The sequence below is a fragment of the Arctopsyche grandis genome, chromosome 2 (genome assembly GCF_051622035.1).
Source record: "Arctopsyche grandis isolate Sample6627 chromosome 2, ASM5162203v2, whole genome shotgun sequence".
In the NCBI taxonomy this organism is placed as follows: domain Eukaryota; kingdom Metazoa; phylum Arthropoda; class Insecta; order Trichoptera; family Hydropsychidae; genus Arctopsyche; species Arctopsyche grandis.
Genome location: NC_135356.1, coordinates 30245320 through 30251869, shown reverse-complemented (window position 1 = coordinate 30251869; position 6550 = coordinate 30245320).

Genomic DNA, 6550 nt, shown 5'->3' with positions numbered 1-6550 from the left:
GCTTTCGTCGACTTCTATATATCTGAAATTATATATTATCTGAAAATGAAATATTAGTGTATAAACAAGGGAAAAATAATTTTGCAGCAGACAAATGATTTGTGAACTTAAACCGCTCTTCAATTTGACAAGCGATATAATCACACACTTCTATTGCTGCGATTATATTGTTCCTTGTGCAATATTTTATCCTTTTTTGAGGAGGAAAATAATTTAAATTATTAATGTCGTCAAATCATGGGGCGCAGCCGTCATCGAACAAATGATTCGATTTTTTTTTTCGATTCATAGGCGCCGATTTGATTTTTTTCGATTCAATGGATTCAAAGTCCCAGCGGGGGCGCAAGGGGTGCATTTTCATGGGGCCCCGAAGGGGGCGCAAAAGGGGCGCAGCCAAATGGGGTGCAGAGGAGCGAAGCCCTTAACAGCAATTGTTCATGGGGGCGCAGAGGGGCGAAGCCCTAAAAAGCAATTGCTCATGGGGGCGCCGAGGGCGAAGCCCTAGAAGGCAAAGGCTTAGGGGGGCACCGAGGGCGAAGCCCTAGAAGGCAAAAAAAAATTTTTTTTTTAATAAAATGTTTACTATTAGATTATTATTCATGTTTAAGCACTTTATGGGGCGCAGCCTTCAACGAACCAATGATTCGATTTATTTTTGTTCGGTTCATAGGCGCTGATTCGACTTATTTTTTAAAGGCCAAAACCGTCGGTGTCGGATGTCGGTGATTTGTCAAAGGGTTTTTTTTTCTTTCGTCGAAATAAAATTAATAATCACACATTATCCGATAAATTTTACCTCTGATATGGATTTAATTATTTGATTTATTTCGACGAGAGAAACAATTGAAGACTAAAAAAATTTCGATTTATGTACCGACAACGCAACAGATTGCGACGATCGCTGGATCACCCATACTAATACATGATACCATACTAATACGAACAAAAGTCGAGGATTATCTCGAAAATTTATTTAAATTGGGCATATTCTGTTTTAACTTTCAATATTTTATTTTAATTTTAATATAACGATTATAATTTTATTTTGATATTTGAATTTAATTTTAATATAATAATAATAGTTTTAATTTTGATATTTAATTTCAATTTTTAAATTTAATTTTTATTTCGATATTTTGTACGCTACTGGTTTTATCCTGCTGGTTAAAAAGTTGGCCCAAAATCGTCGTTGGTTTAGTCCGTAAGCACCATTAGACGATAAAATTAATTGCCAACGTCATGTTATGGACAGCCAAGCTAACAGTAATATTATTAAAGACCTTGAATTCTTCGACTTGCGCGTGATCGCTTTTGCGGAATAGTCCGCTTACCGTTTACAAGATAGCAAATCTGTCATAGAAAAATAATAATTTTTTCTTCTGTTATTGATCTGATGGTATAGTACAATGGAAGTTAGGAAATACCTTAGTATATTGACGAAATGTTTACACGCTATGCAATAGAATAAAGAGTTAAAAAAAGCTTGTAAATAAAAATACATGGTCTGAAAATACAGAGCTATGGTTGAAAAGTGTGACGTCACGCATTGTTAACGTCAGCGCTTTGACGTTTTGCTTTCCGTTCAGAATATCGACTTTTGATACAATTTCCTCAACTTATTATATATTTCAAATTATTTTTTCTCTTATCTGAAATCAATTTCATTCGATTCACATTCGATTACATTAGCCCTGCGGCATAACCGTGTACATATATTGTAATTGTTTCAAATTTCCATTCATTAATGTCATACCATATTTTTATCCAAAATCGATCGATAAATAAATTTAAAAAATATATACTACATACATATATATTTTTATGGTTTAAAGCTTGACTTCTCTAACGACTTGACTAAGGAATAATATTCAATAATAAAAAAGGATTTCGAACCTCCTCTTCTTCGATTGAAATATTTTTTTTCTCGCTTACCATTGTAATGTGGATGCTCTCCCAAATACTCACCCCACACGTATTATTGCTAGCATATGTATGTATGTCTATTTGAAACACACGTCTTTACAATTTTCAATGTTTTTTTTTCTATATCTTAAAGTAGTGATATATGTAATAATTGTCAACCCCACATCGTTCTTTATTGCAAACGCATGTTTCTTTTCAGATCTAAAATTACTAGATATTGTTTTAACTCCACTTTTAACCTTTGCCATGGTCTTACGACTACGATTTATTGACTTCTCCCCTAGCATACTTATTACATAAACCCTGTATATCACACATACATATGTATGTAAAAACTTAAGTTGTATTACTTCTTCCCCCAGATTGTTATTAAAATACTTTGTTTCAAAGTTAAACTCTAGCTATATTCGGATTTAGACATACATACATATGTTTCACTGTTCTCTGATTGGTTGATTTGATATACATACATATACAACCACCAGCCCTTTGTTAAGGCACTTGCGATTAAACAGCCTACCTAGTAACTTGCGATTTAACTGCCTAACTAGCAGTGGCGGCTCGTCCATATGGGCTGCGGGGCTGCAGACCTTCCTGTACAATACAAATTCATGCTATTTTTGTCGTCGGCATGGGCTGCGGGGCTGCAGCCTACTAGTATAGTACATATGCACGCTATTTTTGTTTTCTTTTAATCACCGTTGACCATAATCAACCTCTACTATGAATTCTCACGAGCCGATACTGCTAACTATTAACTTGTGATTGAACTGTTTAATAAGTAACTAGTACTTGTGATTATACGTAAATAGTATAAGCTTATTACTGTAAATACAAACTGCTTTGGAAAATATAATATAAGCATATCAAAATTATGTTTTTAATTATTATAATCTCCTACTCGTCCCCGTAACACCATACATATTTCTCTAATTGAATCTTTTATTCAAATGATCTAATATATAAAATATAAAATTTATTTATATAAAGTAATAGCTTTATTACCCGGGGTATATAAAAAAAATATATTTATTTATACACTTGTAGAGTCGCGTGTGTTGCTCCTGAACCACGCATAAAGTATAGTTTGTCATTAGCCTTTCGCTTCTATTCATAACGCTTCAAGTGATCTATGTCCTTATACATTATCTTCCTTATATGTAATTTACTAGAGACACTCGAGACTTACCTAATAAAAATTTATAAAACATTTATAAACAATTTTACTTACTCGCTGAGTAAGCGAGTATATCGAGCTGATCTTTGTATATTTTTTTCAAATTACGAGTCACTGAGTAAATAATTAGATTTTCATAATCACTTGCGCTTAAGCTTAGGTTAAGGTTTAACTGAGTTGTATTGTGGTAAATTTGATTTTGATTTGTAAAATGTTGATTTTGATTTTTAAAATGACGGAATTTAATTTTCTCTTAGGGGCCAAAAAATACAATTTCCAAAAAAAAAGCCATTTAAATTTTTTATTCATGTCTGTATATATGTATAATAGTTATTCGTAGATATATGTGTATGGTAAAAATGAAACTAAATTAAATGTTATCGCAATTTTAAATTTATTTTATAAAATACATACAATAAAAAGAATATAATTTTATTTTTATTTTTTTACATAATTGAAATGATATAATATAGCTAAAAATTTATAATATTTTTTGAACATTAACATCATTTTGGCGCCCTCTTGGGACAACGCCCCGATGCGACGCATTTTTTGCTTCTTGTTGTGGATGTGATAGAGCTCGTCATCGGCAGGTCAGCAGGTCAGCAGGTCAGCAGTCAGCAGGTCAACACGCGTCGCATCGTGGCCTGGATTTTCTTTGTGATTTCAAAGATGGTGTCTCTGCGGGGTAGTCTTGGAAATTTTCATGAATGGAAGCGCTACGTTTCTTGATTTCACGAAAGGGAGCGGCGCTCCCATGCGCTCCGGTTCGATGCAGCACAGATTTCATTTTGATGCTAGTAATAAAATTATTAATAGGAGGTAATACCAAAAGTCTCGTTTTTATATATTGTAGATCACTTAAGGTACGTGAAATATTCAAGTGCACTCACTCGCACCTACCGGCTAGCACTGAAGCTTTTGAAGGCTTTGTCTCGGATTATCGATCGGTCAACCGGGCGAATAACATTGCCAGTTAAAATAAAGGGGCTGTGATCTTCCAAATCAAAATTGTGGCCTCTAATCAGGGTCACGCCTAGGAGTTTGACCGTCTGTCGGCCGCTCTTTAATTTGATCAGCATTTGTATAAATCAGCGCATGCGAGTAGTGCAAAAATCTTACCTTGTGATATATAGGTACAAATATTTTTGAAATTTTTTATCACAATAAAAATTAATCAAGACAACCAAAGCGTTTAGTTTTGAACAGGGCCAGACGACAAGAGAGACTGAACGTTTTCAAGGTCATTCATAAAAATATAGTGTTTTTACCCCCGATCCCACATCTAGGACATTGTTCTCTCGAAGACCAACCAATACTCGACATCCTTGAAGAAATACATCTGGCAGTCGCAGAGATAATAGAACTTAAAGATCTAGCTCTATGCGGACCTAAGCTATACCTGCTATCCCGTTATTTCCGCGAATTATAGTTCGGGTGTGTACAAGTTGTAACTTGCAACATTAATTCACAAGTATACAACAAGACAACCTAAACGCATTTTAAAAAGTACGATGTCTTGCTTCGTATTTTTTGAGGAATATAATTTTTTCGACTCATTTCTTTCGGCCCCCTGTGTGCATTGCACATATTTGCACTGCCTGTAAAATCGGATGCCCTCCTTCTCTCTTTGATTTATTTATGTACTCCCCTTTAATTTGATATATTTGTAGGGGAGTACATGAATCACATATGTAAGTAACTTACCCCGCTTGTCCTCCGCCCGTTTTTATAGGGCCTTAAATGTATTAAAAATATTATTATACGTTATCTAAATTAAAATTCACAATTAACACAAAAATTCTGATTTTATCCATGTGAAATATATGAAATTTCAGATTTAATCAAAATATATGTATGTATGTATGTATGCTAAGTAGGAAAATACTAGAAGAAAAAAAACCACATAATTGATAATTTTTTTTCAAATAGTATCTAATAGGTTGGCAATTGGCAGGGTGGGGGCCATACCTAATTTGTAATATACACACATTTTTTTCAATAATATAACGTTTAATCAGATATAAAATTATTATTATAAGCTTATTTATTTGTAAAACAGTAATTTAACTTAATTATTAAAACACAAAATGCATGATTTTGATCGTTTTATATGTAAGTATAAATTGTAGGTAATTCTCTAGGATAAACCTTTAGCCCCATGCCTAAAATTTTAATATAAAATACGTTAGTTGTTGATATTATTAATTTATTTATCGAAGACGTATATATATATTTTATACTAGCTGTATTACCCGGCTTCGCTCAGTATTTATAATATAAACCGCTTAAACATGACTAATCTAATAGTAAACATTTTACTTAAAATTTTTTTTTTTTCCTTTTAGGGCTTCGCCCACGGCGCTCCCTGAGCCTTTGCCTTCTAGGGCTTCGCCCTCCACGCCCCCTGAGCCTTTGTCTTCTAGGGCTTCGCCCTCGGCGCCCCCCTGAGCCTTTGGCCTTTAAAAAATAAGTCGAATCGGCGCCTATGAATTGAAAAAAAATAAATCGAATCATTGGTTAGTTGAAGGCTGCGCCCCATAAAGTGCTTAAACATGAATAATAATCTAATAGTAAACATTTAATTAAAAAAAAAAAAAAATCAAAAAATTTTTTTTGGTGCCCCCCTAAGCCTTTGCCTTCTAAGGCTTCGCCCTCGGCGCCCCTTCAGCCTTTGCCTTCTAGGGCTTCGCCCTCGGCGCCCCCATGAGCAATTGCCGTTTAGGGCTTCGCCCCTCTACGCCCCCATTAGCAATTGCCGTTTAGGGCTTCGCCCCTCTGCGTCTCCATAAACAATTTCTGTTAAGGGCTTCGCCCCTCTGCACCCCATGAGAATGCGCCCCCTTCGGGGCCCCATGAAAATGCACCCCTTGCGCCCCCGCTGGGACTTTGAATCCATTGAATCGAAAAAAATCAAATCGGCGCCTATGAATCGAAAAAAAATCGAATCATTTGTTCGATGACGGTTGCGCCCCATGATTTGATGACATTAATAATTTAAATTATTTTCCTCCTCAAAAAAGGATAAAATATTGCACAAAGAACAATTTAATCGCAGCAATAGAAGTGTGTGATTATATCGCTTGTCAAATTGAAGAGCGGTTTAAGTTCACAAATCATTTGTCTGCTGCAAAATTATTTTCCCCTTGTTTATACACTAATATTTAATTTCAGATATATAGAAGTCGACGAAACCGTTAAAGCATACCCAATGCTAGATAAACAACGTCTAAAAACGGAATTACAGGCATTGTATGAACTTCATCAATTTAAAAATATTAACAGTGTTTATAAAATATATAATTTGTTTCGTGATACGGGTGTTGAAAATTCGCTTATAGAGGTGTTTTCCGTTTCAAAAATAATTGTCACAACTCCTATGACCACAGCAGAACCGGAAAGATGTTTTTCAGCTCTTAACAGAATTGAATCGTTTTTGAGAAATTCAAT